The sequence below is a fragment of the Lytechinus pictus genome, chromosome 13, assembly GCF_037042905.1.
Source record: "Lytechinus pictus isolate F3 Inbred chromosome 13, Lp3.0, whole genome shotgun sequence".
NCBI lineage: Eukaryota > Metazoa > Echinodermata > Echinoidea > Temnopleuroida > Toxopneustidae > Lytechinus > Lytechinus pictus.
This window is the reverse complement of record NC_087257.1, coordinates 3,101,855-3,124,260: the sequence shown is the minus strand read 5'-3', so window position 1 is coordinate 3,124,260 and position 22,406 is coordinate 3,101,855. Positions and strand designations below refer to the sequence as shown.

At 36.7% G+C, this 22,406-nt stretch overlaps 1 long non-coding RNA gene across 1 annotated transcript; it reads right to left on the bottom strand.

Annotated features, from left to right (window-relative positions):
* Positions 1-15,277: 15,277 nt before the first annotated feature.
* On the bottom strand, positions 15,278-16,191 carry LOC135156347 (uncharacterized). The gene is made up of 2 exons (XR_010295461.1): positions 16,110-16,191; positions 15,278-15,691 (listed from the first exon to the last, which is right to left on the bottom strand). It is a non-coding gene; the product is annotated as an uncharacterized LOC135156347 (long non-coding RNA).
* Between the last annotated feature and the right edge of the window lie 6,215 nt (positions 16,192-22,406).

The following is a 22,406-nucleotide window of genomic DNA, read 5'->3' as shown; positions in this document are numbered from 1 at the left end:
GTTTATTTCATAGGAGGAAGAAGGATGTACCGGGATGTTTTACCGTCATGTCTTTCCTGTCACTATAATTGGAGGAAACGTTGGTACTATTTTTGAACTCTAATTTTGAAGAAGATCCAATAAATATAAAAATCCATATTTTGTGAAAAAAGGGATTCTTCCTGAACGGTGTTTCTGTTAACTATTTCCTTTTTTCTTTAATCATGGCGCAGCATTTCCTCTTTTCCCTCGAGGATTTGTATATATCAGGTTTCTACCAGGCAAGTTCCTTCCAACAGAATTCGTTGTTTCTTTTGCTGACGAGATGCAATATAGGAAGAGATTAGTTGCAAAAGGGGTGAGGTCCATTTTTCATCAAATTTGATTTTTTTTCTTCTTGTCTCAATGTATAGATTTTTATACCAAAGAATACCTGAAATTCCATTAAAAAGTGAACAAAAATGGCAAAGATTTTTTTTCGAAAGGGGTAAGGTCCATTAATTTCAGTTTGGTTGCAAAAGGGGTTAGGTCCACGAAGATTTTTTTTTTTTAAAGAATATTAAAAAAAATATGACGACGGATAGATTCCTTTTATACCCAAAATGCAGTTTCGCATAAGAATATTGCAATATGGGAGAATAAAAAAATGATTTTCTTGGAGTGGACTGAACCCCTTTTGCAACCAAACTCTTCTGAAGAACTCATTTGTCAAAAGGGGTTAGGTTAATTTTTCATATATTTTATTGTTTTCTGCCTCAAAACCTATAGATTTTTAGTCGCTCTGATGATACCAAAGAAAATTCGAAATTCACATTAAAATCTATTTACTTGAATTTTATATTTATTATTCAGGCTATTCAAGGAAGGGGGTATAATAAATCACCCCCTGAAAAAAATTGTGTGACGCAAGGATTTACGCCAGTGGTGAATATGCCATTCACACAGTTGAAAAGCACAAATTTAACAGAATCTGATGTCTATCATTTACCACAAGAAATGATCACCAGTCGTTCGTAACTTACGAACAGCTTCATAAAACAACCAACAAGTGTGAATATGTAACACCTGGGTCACAAAGAGTTGTGATTGGTCCGATCAACTACAACTATGGAGAACCAGCAATGCCAACATCTCATAATTAAAAAGCATGTTCGTTCAAAACCATTAACTTATTACCCCTCCCCGGGGGGGGGGGGACTTCCATTGACGAGTGGATACCATGCGTGACCCCCAAATTACTTTAAAATGATATCTTTTTCAAGATAGGGCACGTTACGTACGTTACGTAAAAAGGGTGCCCAAACAATAAATAATGAGGTACAATAAAGAGTATATATTTCGCCAGGAAAAATACGTGTTAAAGGTTCAATTTGCGAAGTTATGTGAAAGACTAAAATACTTTATAAATGATATGCGCATATATTTTTATGTGCATACTGTATATACAAATAAATAAATAATAAATAAATATACTTTTTGCCCCAAAATAACGGGTGTTTAGGGTCCGATATGAGCGAGGTGTGGGGTGGTACAAGCTGACGTCCGTGATTACGTCTGTGACATAAAATTTATGATATCGTTGTACTTGTTTAGGGGTTCATTTCAGGGAATACTTGTCAAGGATACAGTTTTGTTTCCAAGACTTGTTTGGGGGTAGGGTTTCACACGCCAATACTTTTTAAGGCGTGCATTTTCAGAACATGGAAAATACTTGTTTAGGGTGGTTTTCGAAACCCCATGACCACGCATGGTATCCAAATGTGGAGCGTTGTGGCTCAGTCTCCGGACTTTGAAACAGAGGGTCGTGGGTTTAAATCCCAGCCATGGCGTAGTTTCCTTCAGCAAGAAATTTATCAACATTGTGCTGCACTCAACCCAGGTGAGGTGAATGGGTACCTGGCAGGTATTATTTCTTGAAATGTGCTGAGCGCTGGAAGGCTGTTTGAGCTACAGCTGGGGTAATACTATCCAAGTTCTTTGGAAGCGTATAGAGAGGATATTTATAATGTGTTGTGCGCTATACAAGAACTGTCTATTATTATTATTATTATCATTCGTCGATGTAAGTGCCCTGGGCTTTTTACACATACGTGCGCATGCCCAATTTTCTTATCCATCTACTACTACTACTGATAATAATCATAATAATAATAATAATGATAATCGGTTCTTATATAGCGCTCTATCTACGACTTCTCAAGGCGCTTTGCAATTATTATTATCCGGTCACTGGATGCATGTTTTTTTTTTCTTGCAGCCTGTTAGGCGCTGTCTTGCTAAACCAACCAAAATGACGGTTGTTTCTTAAAGGTACCTAATTAGCACCTGGGTGAGAGTGGCAAAGTGTGGATTGACGCCTTGCTATATGACGCTAGGCCTTGGTGAGATTCGAACACACGACTCTCTGATTACAAGACGAGAGTCGGGACCGCTACACCATGGCGCTTCACGACTCTTCTCTTCTAGCTCATATTCAACATACATGCTACAGACCATCAGCCTTACACACCAACACACCCTCATCCTCTTATATTTAAAGTGCTTTTCCCTAAAATGATGAAGGCTTATTTATCATTCCCAGTGGGGTAAGAATAATTTGAGAGTCAAATTAGCTGATGATTGAACCTCTATACTCTGTTAGACATGTACGTGACAACTACACAGCTATCAACAGTTAAACCACAGCTTCAGAATACGGCACACAGTCTTCTTCCCAACAGGGATTTTAGTCCATGTACATTAGTAGACTCGCTATGTTCAGTGTTAAATGCCCCCATAAAGATGAATTTCCCCTATCTGAATATTCTTTGATCTTCTATTAAATTCAGGAAATGGCAAAAGGGAAACCACGGCGCACGATTACCTTTATTTTTTCATATCTATTTTAAGAATTGAGAAATCTCGTGGCGCATTTCATGTATTCACATGCATAATGTGCAACATTTTCACATCTATATAAAGGCCTATGTAAAGGGTATTAGATGTAATTTGAAGAAACGCTGCTACGGGTACTTCCGCCATTTCCATCATCTCAGTTACAATACGACCCGAGTACCAGGGTCAAAACCAAAGTCAGGAAGAAAAAGGGACATATACAATGTCAATGTCTTGTACAGACTTCCTTGAAAGTCAATGATATTGTGATAACAAAAAAATTACCACTGCTTCCTTTAATCTCCCGGTACGAAGCCTAAAACAAACCTTGAAAAAAGTATAATTGTACATTTTCTAGGTCGTTTGTTGTGATTCGGTTTCAACATTCACTTTGTTTGCTACCGCAGACCACATTTTAAGGAAGCAAAACATGGTATTTAGTCGCACAAAATCGGAAAAAGTGCGAGCGTTCGAAGTGAGTGGGTAAGCAAATGAAATAATTTTTTAAACGTTAAAATGTTAGTTTTATAATCGTCAACACACTCAGGAGGAAACACTCTTTATTCTCTTTACTTTCCAATAATGAATTGGATCAGTGGGTACGGCTATATCTACGTATATCATATAATCAGACAAGTGGAACACCTCTGGCAGTCTCGCCTGCATTACGCGATTCGATATAGCAGCAGTACTGACTTTGAAAACAGATGTTGAATAATTATTCACAAAAGAAAATACTCATATGATAATAAAATAATATGTCCATTGACCCAACATGACCTTTGACCATGATCATGTGACCTACATGTAAGACATGTGCAAAACATACTTGATTACCATTTTGTCTATGTCTCATGAACTATATGTGTAGATCCATAAACTTTCTAAGTTTTTATGCCAATCCAACAAATATCCCCAACACGGCCAAAGTTCACTGACCTTAAATGACCTTTGATTTTGGTCATGTGACCAGAAACGCGCACATGATATTCAGGGATGCACGCCAACTCTTATGTCCAAGTTTCATGAACTAGATCCATAAACTTAAAATTACGATGATAATTCCACAAATACCCCCAACATTATCAAAGTTCGTTGACCCTAAATGACCTTTGACCTTGATCATCTGACCTGAAATTTGCACAAGATGTTCAGGGATACTTAAGTTTCATGAACTAGATCCATACATTTTCCAAAGTTATGATGACAATGCCATAAATACCCCAAAATTGTCAAAGTTTGTTGACCCTAAGTGACATTTGACCTTTGTCATGTGACCTGAAACTCGAGCAGGATGTTCAGTGATAAACTATTACCCTTATGTTTAAGTTTCATGAACTAGGTCTATATACTTTCTAAGTTATGACATTTCAAAAACTTAACCTTGGCTAAGATTTCGATATAGATTCCCCCAACATGGTCTAAGTTCATTGACCCTAAATGACCATTGACCTCGGTCATGTGACCTAACACTTAGGCAGGATGTTCAGTAATGTTTAATTATCCCCATGTCCAAGGTTCATGAATTAGGTTTATATACTTTCAAAGTTATAGTGACATTTTAAAAAACTTAACCTTGGATAAAATTTCAATGTTGACGACGCCGTCGTCGTCGCCAACCTCGGAAAAGGGGCGCCTATAGTCATTGATAGTCTCGCTCTGCTATGCAGGTGAGACAATAAAACCATTTGACGGTTTTCTTGCCCATATAGTTTCAATCGCGTTTGTCATGTTGGTAGGAATTATAATGTATATCATATTCTTATAGGATTGCATGATTGATATGACCGCTTTTTTTTGCAGGTTGTATTATTTCAAACTTGATTTTTAAGGACGGGACTTGTATATAAATATCATTTATCTTGTTTTACCAGGATATGACCATACGTTATGTACCTTTTTATAGGACCTACCTGTTTTTCTATTACATTATTATTTTACGCCTTCTGAGTCTCCAAAAGAAAGGGGCAATAACCCATAAGACTACATGCAGGAGGGTTTCCAGGTAGGAGAAGCACCTCGGGGGCAATAATATTCATGTTGAGATGTAGAGTATTAAAAAAGAAATATCGGCTTATTGAGTTCTCTATTTAAGCTCATCGGAGTACAGAATAGAAAAAAATAGTGAAGACAAATTGAAAGATAGGGAAAAGAAGAGTGCGCATAATGATTCCTCATCGTCAAGGTGGGTGATATTGACATTCTCCATTGCTTGCTTACGCCATATAGTCTGGTCTGTTAGCGGAATTATGTGGACACGGTGGACAAAAGCATGATTTTTTCTCCAGACCTTTGTTTATGTATGAGAATTAAAAATGGGGTATGCTCCAAAAAATCTGGCTGCAGGAACAGTGAAAAAATGGGTGAAAATGTCAGAATTTATGAGTTTAGATTGGTCTGATATATAGACTAGCGCTAGTGCAAAACTCAATAGCAGTGCATTATTTTGCATTGGTTTAGTTCTTGAATTCAGACCCTTTTTGAACAGATATTCTGTTTGTCCTCACATCTCAATGCACTAAATATCTGAATGCAGATGCTAAACAAGCCGAAGGGTGGTGATGGAGGGGGTTGAATGTTGGTGTGTATGTACATATTTTGGTCTTGGGGTAAAGATGTGCAAGACACATTTTTTTGCATGTGTTGGAAATTGTGTTGCCATGGTAACAGTGTATTATGGCAAAAATAAGGTACAAATCTTGCAGTTAGAACTACTTCCTCTGTTGTCACCCGATTCTCATGAAATTTGGCACACACATTGGTCTTGAGGTGAAGATGTCTATGACACATTTTGTGTCTTTCAAAAATCTTGTTACCATGGTAACAACATATTATTTGGCAAAATTTAGGTAAAAACCTTGCAATTTGAACAACTTCGTCAGTTTTGAACCATTTCTCATGAAATTTGGCTCATACATTTGCTTTGAGGTAAAGATGTGCAAGAACCATTTTATGTGTGCATTTGTCAGAGTATATTGCCATGGTAACCACATATGATAGCCAGAAATGCAGGAAAACTCATTGTGGATCAAACAACTTCCCCTTTTTTTAGTCAGTGCTCATAAAAGTTGGAAGAAATATTCATCTTTGGGTAAAGATTCATATTAAATTCTAAACTGCATTAAAATATATGAGTGTGGGGGTATTAATCACCTTCAGTAATATTTCTAGGTTTTGGGGGAGGAGCGGGATTGGTACTTAAAATCTGACCTCAAAATAAAGGTTAAAGGCGGTGTCCATTAACACTCTTGAAATAAGCATCCCCTCAAGGGCATAGGCTGGGGGTACACTGGGTGAATGTGAAACCTTCCGCTCTGGCAAAGGAGTTCCAACACTGGCAAGCAAAACAAAATGTGTACCCCTTCTACTTTCAACGGCTGATTTTCCAAACCTTAGTTCCACCTTCCCAAGATGTGCACCCCTCCCCATACCACTTCTATCTCCCTATGCTCAACCAGTCTACGCCTTTGCCCCTCAGGGGTCTTTGTATTTTAAAGCGAGACATTACTCCCTTTTTTTTTGGGGGGGGGGGTCTTTAGAAAATGACCTCATAAAAGTAAAAGTTAAAGGATTATGACTAAGAACTTAATCCCCCCCCCGCAAACAAATGGGGCTGATATATTTTTTGAGCAGAAAAATGCCCCCCCCCCCATTAAAAGGTAAGAAGATTCATTTGCACTTCAGAGTTCAGACCATTCATTTGATGTTTAATGCATTCTGCTTTGGTAAAAAATTGTTTACAGTAGCCAATTAATCATTGTTTATTTATATTCTCATACTCAGTCTTTTATTCATATTCCATTCATACTCTTTCTTTTTAACTATATCACATCACTCTTGATTTTGAGCTTCACCATACCATCTTATGTTTCCTCTCTCCTTTTTTTACCCTGTCTTCTCTCCAAGTATATTTTTTCTGACATATTATAAAGTGAACCTTTAATCATGCAACTAATTATAGAAATATATATATATATATACAAAAATCTCTGCACTTGTTTTAGAAATTCACTTGCAAATCCATGACTCAATAGCATACCATATCAAAAATATGCATATGTGCACAATAATTTTTTGCCTTCAATTTTATTTCATTTAATTTTTTCAGTGTAATTGTCAAAAAATGAATATTATGTTTCAGTAGCAAAATTGTTGGATGCAAGATCTGACTGTCACAAAAAATGCAAATAATTTTGCATTGGAGTAAGGACGAACGTATTCACTGTTCATTGAGCAAATGATGACTTTTATTTCTCTACATATATTCTAGTCATATCCCTTTCAGATGGTGGTAACTGCAGGAATGGGAAAACTCAGTGATATAACTAAAATTTTCACAGAGGATTTTCGGAAAACAACTAAATCCATTTTTTTTCAAGCAACAGTTATTCCATTCTGAATGCTGCAACTATGAATTTGATGCACCTTTACCGAAATATAATATCATGACAGCCATTTCTTCAATTCTTTAAACTAGACATTAAATATAGCTAATAGTATTATTTAGGACAGAGTGTAGCCAAAATAGAGTTTAGAAGATTATGAAGAAAAGAATAAATGTCATGGTATTATATTTCAGTGTAGGTGTAAGCATTCAAAATGGAATAATTGTTGCTAGATAATAATGAATTAAAATAGCAAAAAAAAATGTACTTAGAGAGGGAGAAAAAGAGGGGGGGGGGGGAGGAAACAAAACAAGAAGATATGGTAAAGCTCTAAAGTGCAAAAAGTGCAAAAAGTGATGTAAGAAAGTCAGAGTAAACACTGAAATGAACAAAGACTGAGTAGAAGGAGATAAATAAAACGTTGATTAATTGGGCACCGGAAATTATCTTTTATCAAACCAGAATGTTTTAGGCTTTAAATTAATACGCTGAAGTGTAAAGGATTTTTCTTCCCCCCCCCCTTTTTTTTTGGGGGGGGGGTCAGTTCCTAGTTGTAATTATTTCCTTTTACTCTTTATGTGGCAATTTTCTAAAGGCCCCCCCCCCCCAAAAAAAAAAAAAAAAAAAAAAAAAATGGAAGGGGTGCTTTCTTTAAGAGTGTTTAAGTTCCTAATGGCCATGTCCTTTAACCTTCTATATTTTTATGTTGTCAGTTTTTAAGGACCTCCTCCGCCCCCCCCCCAAAAAAAAAAAAGAACCTATAAATATTATTGAAGGTGATTAATACCATGAATACCCTGCGATATTTTATGATGTTAAAGGGGAATCCAAATAAACACTTGTTTTTATGAGGAAAAGAAAAAATCAGACAATAGGTCAAAGTTTGAACAATATCGGACAAACCATAAGAAAGTTGTGAATATATAAAAGTTGTAAACATTGGCAATCACTATATACCCATGAAGACTTCAAATTGGCCGCACATGTGATGTCATAATGATGTAAGGGAAGGACCACTCTTCCATGTACAGAAATAATTAATTGACTAAAATGTCTTTTTCAAAAGTTTTACTTCAAATTGTATCTTTCTTTCATGACGACATAAAGCATTATACTAACAGGTTTATATTACGGCCCCAATGAAATTTAGGAGAAAACCAAAAATCAAAGTACAAGGCCAATGGGAAAGTTGTCCTTGCGGCCTCACCCCTTGTCATAATTTACTTACCCATTATCAAATTGAAATCTACATACTAGTAGCCTTAGGGATCTTAATTTTAAAGCAGCCATAACTTTATTTTGCTTGTCCGATTGCTTTCAAACTTTCACCATTCTTATTTTTCTCCTTTTCCACACAACATTTTATGACCAAGGCTGGATTCCCCTTTAACACTGAATGTGAATCTTTACCCAAAATGAATATTTGTGTAAACTTTTCTGAGCTTAGGCTGAAAACTGAGAAGTAGATTGATCCACAATTGATGAGTTTTCCCTGCATTTCTGGCTATATGTGGTTATCAAGGCAATGCACTCTCTGACAAATGAAAAAAAAAAGGTTCTTGCACATCTTTATCTCAAGGCCAATGTGTGAGCCATATCATGCATGAGAATTGGTTTGGAACTGATGAAGTAGTTCAAATTGCAAGGTTTTTACCTAAATTTTGCCATATAATATGTTGTTACCATGGCAACACAATTTCTGAAACAATCACAAAAAGTGCCTTGTACATCTTTACTTTAATACCAATGTGTGTGCCAAATTTCATGAGAATTGATTTAAAACTGATGAAGCAGTTTGAATTGTAAGGTTTTTTCCCCAATTTTCACAAAATGTTATTTTGTTACCATGGCAACAAAATTTCCGAAAGACACACAAAATGTGTCTTAGACATCTTCACCTCAAGACCAATGTGTGTGCCAAATTTCATGAGAATCGGATGAAAACAGAGGAAGTAGTTCTAACTGCAAGATTTGTAACCTTATTTTGCCATAATACACTGTTACCATGGCAACACATGCAAAAAATGTGTCTTGCACATCTTTACACCAAGACCAAAATATGTACATACACACCAACATTCAACCCCCTCCACCGCCACCCTTCGGCTTGTTTAGCATCTGCATTCAGATATTTAGTGCATTGAGATGTGAGGACAAACAGAATATCTGTTCAAAAAGGGTCTGAATTCAAGAACTAAACCAATGCAAAATAATGCACTGCTATTGAGTTTTGCACTAGCGCTAGTCTATATATCAGACCAATCTAAACTCATAAATTCTGACATTTTCACCCATTTTTTCACTGTTCCTGCAGCCAGATTTTTTGGAGCATACCCCATTTTTAATTCTTATACATAAACAAAGGTCTGGAGAAAAAATCATGCTTTTGTCCACTGTGTCCACAAGTAGGGTGTTTTTGACGCTAACAGACCGGACTAATATAAGTACCGTCAGACTCTCTTGATGAATAGGAACCGCCTGAAATAGAAGAAGACAGGGATAAGCTTTTCTGAGGACCTCACTGATGCTAATAGAGTGCTTCTTTGGAATTCCTTCAGAATGCAGAAAGCAGGACAACAAAATCTCCCACGCATGGTCCACGGATGGGAGAATCAGTGAATAATCCTGGAAAAGAAAACAAATCCACTTAAAGAGAGATCTAGAATATGTGTGATTTTGTATTATAATGTAAACAATATTATTCACGTGACATAGAGAAATCACTTATGTTATAATACAATGTTTACATCCATATGTATCTGAAAGCTAGTAAACCGTAATTGTTTTATTTTAATAAAGTGATTTTAATATCAATTTTATGAATATCCGCTAATATCAAAATGTTAATATGTATCTACATGTAGATCTATTGTTGGCACTTTCTATGTTTCCGTTGATTCAATGTCCTACACGTGTATCATCTACTTCTACTTCTACTTTGATCGATAACATTTTAACAAACAATTCTTGCCAATTCTCATCCGATGTTTTTGTGTTCTTACACTTAATCGTAAAACAAATCAGTCAAATTTAACGAGACCAGTAGTCAGCTGGGTGCAACTGATATGACAATCATTCTAATCAGGAATAACTCTGTTCTAGTAAAATACCACTAGATAGTCAAACATGACTAAAATAACAGTTTCACCAAGCTGACTCTATTAACTGAGTCATTTGTACTGATTTGTTTGCAGTTTAGTGATCACTTTCCCATTTTTGTATTAGTAATTTTAAATGCAATTTTAATTGTACAAATGATTTTAATTTTAAACGAGATTTTAATGTTATCAATTTAAATCTTTTCATACAATCAATGCAAGAAACCCAAGTGTCATTGTCTCTGGAAGATCCTAATAAATCTTATAATGATTTTTTTTTACATTTGTCACTGTATATAATAGAAAAAATCCAATTAAATGTACCAAATTACACCAAAAAAAAAAAAACTTGGATTAATCAAGATATTCGGAAATTGATGAAGAAAAAAAGTCTTAAATATAAACTTTATGTTCAAAATCCTATTGAATTAAAGAAAAAATGTTTGCAGAAATGTGCGTTATCATTTTCCATGGAGAAAATGAGCATTCGCTTAAAATCTACATGACTCAAAATACAACAACAACATATGTTTTTTTTTATGAAATAAGCACATAAATAATCTACAAAGTGATGATAAAGAAATACTTGAGAAATATAAAATGGTTTCGAGCGGCTTTGAATTTGAATTCATTAACAAACTTCATTCATTTGGCATTAACATTTTGTTTTAAAAGATAGGCCTACACAATGATAACAAAGACAAAATTATCTATAACTGTATGCCGTATAAATCAGTAATACATTAATATATTTTCCATAGATTTTCAATCATTATTCATATATATCCCGGGGGGAGGGGCAGTCAAATATATTGCTGTACACACGCTGACCAAAAAAAAAACGCGTTTAAAAGGGTTGTTTCAATTTTGGACGCGGGCCGCGCGTACACTCGTTAAGGGTATAAAAAACACAGATTTTTCACAAAAAAGGGGGTAGTTTTAAAAGACTGGTCAATCGCATGGCCAAACGTATTTAGCTAATTTAGCTATTTAGCGTATTTAGCTAAGCTAATTTTTTAAAGACTAGCCAAATGTGTTTAGGTAGTGTTTTTGTTCCCCAATCTTTTCCCCGGGGTCATATTCTGGCGAGAACTTGTTAAGGGGCCAAAATGTATATAAAAGCCCGCGAAAAAAATTGTTTAGGGGGTTATTTTGCAACACAGAGAAAAACTCGTTTAGGAGGTGTTTGGAAATAATTTGGCCACGCGTGTGTACAGCAATACATTTGACTGCCCCCCTTCCCCGGGCTATATACATCTTTATACAAATAACTAAATAAAATGCTTATTAACTCAGTTAATGCAAAATGTAGATAATGCGTTTTTTTTCGTGAAAAACCCCTAAGTTCAGTGTACATGTATACAACAAGGTGTTGTTAACATGGTTAAGGACAACCTGATAGTCCGGATCTTGGGATTGCCCATTGATAAAATTGGAATCTGCATAAATCAGTGAGCACCAACATGAAGTTGGTGTTTAGGATTTATGATCTGTAACTGCAGTTAAAGAGGCAAGACGGACTCATTGGTCTAAAGTCTATCCAGAGACAGGAGCTGACGTCAGACAGATAGTCATCAGGACACTCAAGCAAAGAAACCAAGAATCAGAGAAGAATCAGAATCAGCTAAGCATCATCATTAATCATTGGATTGTATAAATTTGTTAGTATCTTTATATGTTTATACTTTGTATATAATCTGCAATGCTTGTTAGAATAGTTTACTATAATAAAGGTTTTCAAAAACCTAATTATCTGTGTGATTGGTATTCTGTTAGCAAGTTTACAAAAGTCTGTCGGTTCGTGGAACATACACCGCAGTCAAAAGATCCCAGCCACAAGGTAGGCTCAAATTTACCCTGTGACAGTGGTTTACTGACTACTTTTATGAAAAAGGGAAAATTGGAGAAAAACAATGTCAGAATCTGCGTTTTTCCCGGGGGGGGGGGGGTAGATTTGAATCTACAGTGCTGCTACAGATTTAGTGAGCCCCACCAGAAAATGATAATCGAAAGTGTTCAAATCTGCTATCTTTCAGATAATTATATTTGAAGCCAATTGGTAAAATATCACATTAAAAAAGTTTGTTTCTCTGGGCTCGCCGGACATTGTGCTGTTGTCTTAAACTCAACACTTACCACGAAGGAGTGCATTTTTTGGTGGAGTTCATCATTGCAACTTTTTAGCACCACTGTGAGTTAACACGTCCGTCTCTTACTGGGTCTACATAGATGTACATAGCTCTGTCCAATAGGCCAATTGTATCAAGATTTACAACAATTGGGCTAATTCTTACCTTAAATGCTATAAAAAAAAACTATTTTACGGAACTATTTGAAAAAAGGGTATAACTTGATATTCTTCATGGATGTTTTTCTTTTTACTTTGATTTTTTTTTTTGCTCTCGATCTGCTCGATGTGTTCCTTTGTTTGCATTATGTTTAACAGTTGTTTCCTTGTTGGTATGTCCTTTAAAGGGCGATCAATTCTCTTGATGAAAATTAACGTGCAGTACTTTCCCGACTATTTCCTCACATTGACAAAAAAGTTAGGGTTCTAGGACAATTACCCCTCGGACAACTACCCCCGGACAATTACCCCCCGAGAACAACTACCCCCGGACAATTACCCCCCGGACAATTACCCCCGGACAACTACCCCCTGGACAACTACCCCCCGGACAATTACCCTCCGGACAATTACCCCCGGACAATTACCCCCCCGGACAACTTACCCCGGACAATTATCCCCCCGAACAATTACCCCCAGATGGGGGTAATTGTCCGGGGGGGGGGGGCTTGCACCCGAAACCTCCCATTTGGCTATGCATATATACATCAGAAAATGTGTAAACTGGCCCTCATACTAAGTTTTCATAGAACAATTGAACACGATTAGTCATAATAATCACAAATGCTGAATATCTGTGATTCCAACTGATCTGATTAAAAAAAAAATTATTTTGGGTTTAATTTCTGGAAAGAAATCAGGCAAATAGATAAAACGTAAAAAAGACACCTTCATAGGTAGAAATATTGAAAGTCGATAACGCAACTATCAACACTAACACTGTCAAGTAGGACCTATAAACCTGTTATTTTAAAACAATTCAACTAACAAGAAGCTAAGAATTATGAAACAATTGGTGCACATTCCAGATTAAGATGTGGCTTTATAACTTAATACAGTAAGCTAAAAAAAAATATGCAAAGATAATACACACAAGAACACCTTGTAATTTTACCTATTAGGCCCTAAATGGTTAAATTACAAGGTGTTTTTGTGTGTATTATTCTTGGGTGAAAGCAATTAAATATTAAAGAAGGAAATAAAGTACCAAAATTACTAAATTGTAAACAATATGACATAATCAAATACAGTGTTTTATCTATACAAATTGGCAATCATGATAGTATACAATTCGTTTAAGGTGCATTTTAAGGACGGTTGTAAGAATTTATAAAGAAGTAGGCCTATGCAAATCAAATAATGCGACCGAGCAGTGTGAGCTGAAAATACTTATATTTAGACCATAAAACGGACATTAATCAGAGCACTTAAAAAATCAGCTTGTAAATCAAACAAAATAATGAATAATGTCCGAGCTGAAATATGCTTTGTATATCGACTTCAAACTTGATATTTTAAGCTACATAATTATCAGCCTATTTAGCAAGATATGTATCTCATCGAAGAGGCTATGCGAGCGCGAAGTGCGAGCAAAAAATTTAATATAGTGACATGAAATATATTTTTTTATCATTTTCTAAGTCTTCCCCTGACCTTTTTTTTCACTCGTCTCCCTCCTCTTATTTTACCTCTTCTTTATCCTCCTTTCTTTCCCCTTCGTTTTCTTTTTTTCTTTCTTTCCCCCTTTTTTAAAAATATTTTTTTGCTCTGCCAATAGGGAGGGGGGGGGCCGGGCCCCTCGGGCCCCCTCCCTGGATCCGCCTATGGATGGAGCTCACTTTTACAGCTTTCTTACGGCGTTCGTTTGATTCCAAGATACTCGAGAATGCCTTGAGTACTTCTTACGTCAAACGTACAGCCGACGTATGACTCTGTGCACTCCCTTTGTCTAGGGGGTTATTGTCCTGGGGGGGGGGGGGTAATTGTTCCCCGTGGTAATTGTCTTCGAGGTTAATTGTCCGGGGAGTTGTTGTCCGGGGGGTAATTGTCCGGGGGTTATTGTCCGGGGGTAGTTGTCCGGGGGGTAATTGTCCTCGGGGGGTAATTGTCCTCGGGGGGTAATTGTCCAGGGATAGTTGTCCGGGGGGTAATTGTCCTCGGGGGGTAATTGTCCGGGGGTAGTTGTCCGGGGGGTAATTGTCCGAAAAGTTAGAATTTCGTTCTAGCAGTTGGGTAGAATGGTTTACAGTAGCTTATTACAGGATTAAATAAAGTTTTATTGTTTGGGCCTATACGCCTATACATGTAGTACATGTATAGGCCCAAGACAGAATCGCAAGTAACAGAAATCATCCATAAAACAAAGCCTCGTTTCACTTGTGTCATGTGTGTTAACATTTTGATTTCTTCTCTCACAGACATTGTGTATAATTTTGGTGCATACGTTTTAAGAGTAACCCCTTATTCAAGACAGTTGGGTTTTTTTAATTCAAAAACCTCTTTAGTAGTGCCATATGGCAATAATGGTTACTACGGGCAGGATCGAGAGCAGAAACTGAATTGATTTGTTTAATTATGGATGAGTGAGCACGCATCAATATGAAAAATATGTTTCAAAAGAGGACGCTCCCGGCTTTAAGACGTCGCCAGTTGATGGGCAAAATGTCAGGGAATGTCCACAGAAGTATAGGTCATGAAAGCTCTCCCCCACAATGCACACATATACTCTCACCATACATACATTTTGGGTATGGGATATTTTAAATATTAAAGTACATTATGCGAACATCGACCATGTACAGACATCAAAACGATTTAGAGTCAAACTCATCGTTTATATATTATGGAAAAACAATACAGCGATGGTAGGGTTGGGGATTGAGAAGAGATGGCCGAGAGATTTGAGGATGGAAATCATTGGTTGTTATCAATAGTAGTATTGCCATTTTCACATGGCTTTGATGATCCTATGGTGTAGAGCTTGGAGCAATTCCCTTTTATCTTGTCACTTGTCCCGAAGACCACGCTGAGAGACATGTCGGGAGCATACCGGGACGCTCGGGGTTTCCTCCCGAGTGTTTCGGCCATGGTTCGGGTGAAATGAGGGGCGTTCCCGCAGCATAGCCCAATGTATTGGATGCCAAGGTTAATGCACTTTTTGGTAAAATCCTGGACGTCCGATCGATTGCACTGGTTACAATCTATATCTGTTGGGTAGGTTGGTTTTCCTGTAGGAAACAAACCGAATTTAAAACAATCCACTACAAGTCGAAAAGATGCATAATTAAAGGGACACTATTAAAAGTAAAAAGGTAAATGGTAAATATTGATTCATTTTTAATTAATTGAACTTATTGTCAGAAGTGCGCTACTGACAAGATATCTGTTCCGATTTGATATGAATGATAAAATGTGGGAAATAAATTAAATGAAGATGGATATAATCATGAAATCAGAAAACACGGAGAATAAGCAAACAAGTCATAAGGGGGTATACGAAACCTATATATGACACCGCGCCAAACATAAATACATTTTTTTTAAGGAAGAGAAGGAGGGGGGGCTTTACCAAACCTGAATACCGCATCCTTTTACAAAATCTGACAACTAAGTACAACAAAATCATAGGTTCTGTTTGTTCCCTACCTGTTCTTGGGTCCTTGAGTCGGATCCAGTTTTCATTCCTCTCAGTACGGTATAAAACAGGTAATGCAGCGAGGGGAATCTAGGAATTAAAAATAATCACATTTTCATCTTCACATGCTTAAAGAAACCTGGTAGGTGTTTCTTAAAGCTTTTCGTAAAGGGACTTTATACGAACAACTGGTGATGTTATAACACGCGCTAAATCAACATCAGTCAAAATGTGGTGTATAACTAAGAAGGAAGGCTCACTCGTCGCGTACAGTCGCTCGTGATTCAGGGTCATCTTAAAAACACCCACCTCGGCCGGTATTTAAATCCATACTTGAGCCAGAATTTCAAGCATTTTACTCGGTATTCTGCGTAATTCAGATACTTAGTTATCTTCTCTATTCAATTGTCATTTTTGACGAAGTATTTTTGCTAAGATTTAATTTGGCGTTGCAAAAAAAAATATCCAGTAAATTGCATATGCCATCAAAACGCTAGGTAAATTGATAATCAATACTTTTAATTGAATACCGACCCTGTTCGGTAAAATTACAGTTATGACGAATCCTTTTCCCGCAACTCAATGGATAACAAAGCAAAACATGCGATCAAAACTTCAGGGCCGGTATTCAATTGAAAGTATTGGTGGAGTAAGAATTTTACTTACCGTTTTACTTGGTTAGTATAATGCTTATACTCGTATTCAGATCACTTTTTAGTAAATATAATTTACTTTATCAAGCCAAATTTCAGCAAAATGCGTTCAAATAATCATTGTGCATATGCATGGGCGGATCCAGCCTCCGCCTATAGGGGGGGGGGAACAATTTTTTTCTTTTCACCCATATTATCCCCGATCGTCCGCTCAAAGTTGATTTTTGTTTGTTTCTTTGAAGGGGTTGTCCAAGTGGCGTAATGAGCCAACAATTTTGAGGGGGCTTGATACGGCATATCGCGTAAAATTAATAAGAAGTTGCGAGCGAGCGAAGCGAGTGAGCAAGAATTTTGACATATTTACTACAAAAATCCAAGTTCATGATAGATTCTGACATAATTGGAAAATAATAATATATTTCACCCTTATCCCTTTCCTTTTCTCTTTTTTTCTTTGTCGTGATTTTTTTTTTTTTTTTTTTTTGGGGGGGGGGGGGGCAAACGCCCATGTCCTAACAGTCATTTCTTAGCTTTAATTCTTATAAACAATATAAATTGTAATAATCTTATAAGCACTATTAAAATAGTGTGAGCGCGAGCTAAACAATTTTGAAATTTCATGTATTATGTCCTGAAAATTGAACATTCTGGGCAATGTTTGTGAACGAGATGCGTATGTAACTAAATAATTACTGCGAGCGCAAAGCGCGAGCAGAATTTTTTATAGTGCGTTCTGGCCTTGTCGAAAAGGGATCTGTTAAGGACGTTTTGCAGTTAGTCATTAAGACGATAATATTTCAATGATTAAATAATGCAAGCGCGATGCGCGAGCTGAAAATTTTTTGACGTTACAGCAACAACAAAAAATTGACGTTCTATGCACTTTTTGTAATCATGAACGGTATAGGTATATAACCAAACAATTGATGCGAGCGCGAAGCGCGAGTGGACAAAAATGAGATTTCAAACTTAAAAACGGGACACTCTATTCAAGTTTTGTAAATCATAAAAAAGGTTGGGTATAATTTGGTGTCTTCCTACATGAATAATGCGAGCGCAAAGCGTGAGCAGAAATTTTTTGATATTCTGATCTGAAACTGGATGATTTTGGCACATTTTGAATGAAGATCAATCTACGTATCTCAATAAACATGCGTGCGTGTGTTTTAAAGTTAGACAGAATTCGGCCATTCTGAATTAATTTCATTTTTTATCATGGAAATTATATTCCGATATGAAAAGGATCAATTTAAGCACTAATTAAAGCACTGTGTAGGGAACTTGTGAAGTGGATGTGGATAGCACTTAACAAATGATGCGATCGGGACATTATAGGCCTAATGACATTTTTTTCATGTGAAAATGATGATTATCTTTCTATTCCTCTTCCTAAGCGCTATAAAACATTCTGAAAAAGGGACAATTTAGTTATCAGGAATTCATAAAATATTTATTATCATATTTATTAATCTAATAAGCCTAATGAGTGCGTGAAATTTTTGACATTGAGGCCTGAAAACTGGATATCATAAGCACTTTTGGAATTATGAATGGGATTCATGGGTTGATATATTTTTAAAGAATAATGCGAGCGCAAATCGCGAGCCGAAGTTTTGTATAAACTGACATAAATGAGGGATGTTAGGTAGTTTGTTATAGAATTAATGCATAGGTACATGTATACATAACTCACCAATCAAAATGCGAGCGCACAGTGCTAGCTAGTAGGGCCTTCATTTTTTACAATCAGACACCTGAAAAGGGATATTTTAAGAATCTTATGGAATACACAAAGACAATAGGTAGGCCTACTTGGCAAATCAAATAATGCGAACGCACAGCGCAAGCTGAAAAATGTTGATATTCACACCTTAAAACAGACATTTTACAGAGCACTTTAAAACATCAATTGGTAAATCAAACAAAATAATGAAAGTTCGATGTCCGAGCTGAAATGTGTTTTGTATATTGACTTCAAATCTAGATATTTAATGCTACATATCAGCCTACTGGGCAAAATACATCTATGTATCTCATCAAGACATTCAATGCGAGCGCGAAGCGCGAGCGAAAATCCAAGTCATCCCTATTCACTCGTCTTCCTCCTCTCATTGTTCCTCTTCTTTTTTCCTCCTTTCTTTCCCCTTCTTTTTCTTTTTTTCTTTCTTCCCCCTTTTTTTCATTTTTTTTGCTCCGCCAGTAGGGTGGGGGGGGGGGCGGGCCCCTCGCCCCCCTGGATCCGCTTATGCAAATGGTGTCATGAGCCTAATTACAACAGGAATGTAAAAGATATGCATTCGACCAAACCTATTTCCATTTCTTGTTTTATTTGATACTGCTGATTGACAAAACTTTATGAATATGCTTAGACATCTACCACAGTGCTGATTATAATAGGGAGGGCAACTGTTGAACTTCCTTCGCCAAAATTGGGATGAAATGTCAATGATTTTGGAATTATTTTAACTATATTTTAGCGGGAGAATTGTGGCAATCTTACGGTTTTAGGCGATGAATTTGGTCCCGTAATGAAATATGTTTATAAATGCCGATTTAGTTTTAGTATGAGGCGGTCAAGGGGGGGGGGGGGGTCATACATGGAATGTCATATGTATATATTATCCACATGAACATTCAACCCTCGAGCTCCATCTTTATGTTTTTATATGTTTTTAACAGTGCCATTTTGACACACGAGTCTGTGGGAAATGTTTTACGTGCGTGATACCATATGTACGTTTGTAACACTGTTTAAACTTCACATTTATAGCCCGACTAAATCTAGGAAGGTGGCTTACTTGGATTGGATACAAAATACACAAAAAAACGTGAAAATTATCTCAGTTCAAGGTCAAGAGAGGGCAACATGGCAAATGGGGGTCTTGGATTGAAAGTAGCGAGCGAAATATTTATTTGCTAAAATGCGTTGTATAGGCAGGGCCGTAGCCAGAAGCATTTTGTTGGGGGGGTGTACCAGCTAAATTTGCCAACTAAATTTGGCGTGACAGCGCCAACGTGAGTACAGGGGGAGTCTGATGGGGGATGTGCCCCCCCTACAATAATCACATGCTAAAATATTTTGAATTATTAGAATTGAATTAGTGGCATTTGGTGAATACTTTAAGGTAAATTATACAAAGATATACAAAGATATTTGCACTTTAAAAATAAACATTTTGGATCAAAATAGAAAGGCTAGTGTGCCGTAGTTGCTAACTTGCAGTATAATGATATACCCTATGCATTAATAATATCAAAATCAAAGATTTTTTAATTTTTAATTGACATTCTGTGCAAGATGTCTCAACTAAAATTTCAAGAGTGCTACTGCTAACAGTGGCGTACCGTGGGTCACGGCATTGGGGGGGGGGGGCACCAGCAAAAATTTAAAGTCATTAAGGGGGCGCGCGAAGCGCGCTCAATTGCCAGGTATAATGACCTGATAGGGACATTTTAAGGACTGTGCCATTAAAAGGATATGTATCTTAGTGATCAAATAATGCGAGCGCGAAGCGCGAGCTGAAAATGTTTGATATTCAGTCCTAAAAAGGGACATAATAAGCAAAGTTTTGTAATCATGATACGTACCTGTCTTACAAAACAAACAATGCGAGCGCGAAGCTGAAATTTTTTGTATAACTTAACCCTAAAAATGGACATTTTCAGGACTATCTTTGGGAATTTATGAAGTGCGTACTTATCTCATCATAGTCATCTAATGCGAGCGCCAAGCGTTTGCTGATTTTGTTAGAATTACACTGGCACATGAAGCACTTTTTGTGGTCATTGTAATCATGAACATGATACGTATTTCACTAATGAAATATTGCGGGCGAGAAGCGCGAGCTGACAATTTTTGAAATTCAGACCTGAAGAGGGGCATTCTATGGCTTGTTTGTAGGAATTTACTATTTCACTAAATTAAGTGATGCGAGCGCGAAGCGCGAGCTGAAAATTTGTTATAATTAGATCAGAAAAAGGGACATTTTAAGGACTGTCTTTAGGAATTCGTGCACTGCAAAAACGCCGGTGTTGATTTAACACCAGCCCGGTATCTATATCGGTCCACACTAATGCGAACGTAAGCACAGACTAGAAATGTTTTATTAAGGCCTTAAAAGGGGGCAATCACTTTAAGTATATAGTCATGAAAAAAGCATATGTCACTACATAAAACAATGATAACTTGAAGTGCAAGGAGATAGTTTGGTGCATAATCTTTATGGGCTTAAAATACAACAGGACTATATATCTCATTAGTCAGACAATGCGAGCACCAGGAATGATGCAACCCCAACCTGCCCCCATCCCCACCCTAAGCACCTTCTGACACCATAAATTAAAAAAAAAAGTTTAGTAAAAATAACTTAGAACATTTTTGTGTTTTTTGCCAACTGCCAACTTGTAGACAAGTCTACAAGTTGTAGACTGGTCTTCATGAATTTGCCAACTGCAGAGTTACCAGTTTTTTTAAGTCATGTGTTCTGTTCTTTTCAGATCTGAAACGGGGCAGTACTTGTATATCACTTTGCTGACTGGTAGAGCGTATAGTGTTCTGCCACTTTAATAGGCCCACTTTATAATTTGCCAACTATACTTTGGCTTTGATTATTCAACTTAAACCTTGGAAATTCATCCCACCCAATATTTATGTAGCTAGTCTTGCCTCTGATTTTACAAAACTAATGTGTTTGTTAAATCGTCAATAATTGTGGTATAATTTGCAAACTAACAAGCTTGTTCATATTGGGGGAGGACCGGGGGCTTACTTTGTGTGTTATTATAGCTCCATCTGTTTTGTACTTAGTATTTTGCTGACTAGTAGGGCTCTAAGCCTGGCTACATGGACTTGGATTTGCCAATTGCATGGTTGTCTTTACTCTAAAAGTCTCGTAAAACTCTTCGAAGTTAGTACCCCTATTTTTCTTTCTAGTCTGGTCTGTTAGCGAAATTATATGGACACGGTGGACAAAAGCATGATTTTTTCTCCAGACCTTTGTTTATGTATAAGAATTAAAAATGGGGTATGCTCCAAAAAATCTGGCTGCAGGAACAGTGAAAAAATGGGTGAAAATGTCAGAATTTATGAGTTTAGATTGGTCTGATATATAGACTAGCGCTAGTGCAAAACTCAATAGCAGTGCATTATTTTGCATTGGTTTAGTTCTTGATTTCGGACCCTTTTTGAACAGATGTTCTGTTTGTCCTCACATCTCAATGCACCAAATATCTGAATGCAGATCCTAAACAAGCTGAAGGGTGGCGGTGGAGGAGGTGGAATGTTGGTGTGTATGTACATATTATGGTCTTGGGGTAAAGATGTGCAAGACACATTTTTTGCATGTGTTGGAAATTGTGTTGCCATGGTAACAGTGTATTATGGCAAAAATAAGGTAAAAATCTTGCTGTTAGAACTACTTCCTCTGTTTTCATCCGATTCTCATGAAATTTGGCACACACATTGGTCTTGAGGTGAAGATGTCTAAGACACATTTTTGTGTGTCTTTCAGAAATCTTGTTGCCATGGTAACAACATATCATTTGGTGAAAATTGGGAAAAAACTTACAATTCAAACTGCTTCATCAGTTTTCAATCAATTCTCATGAAATTAGGAACACACATTGGTATTAAAGTAAAGATGTGTCTTTTTGTGT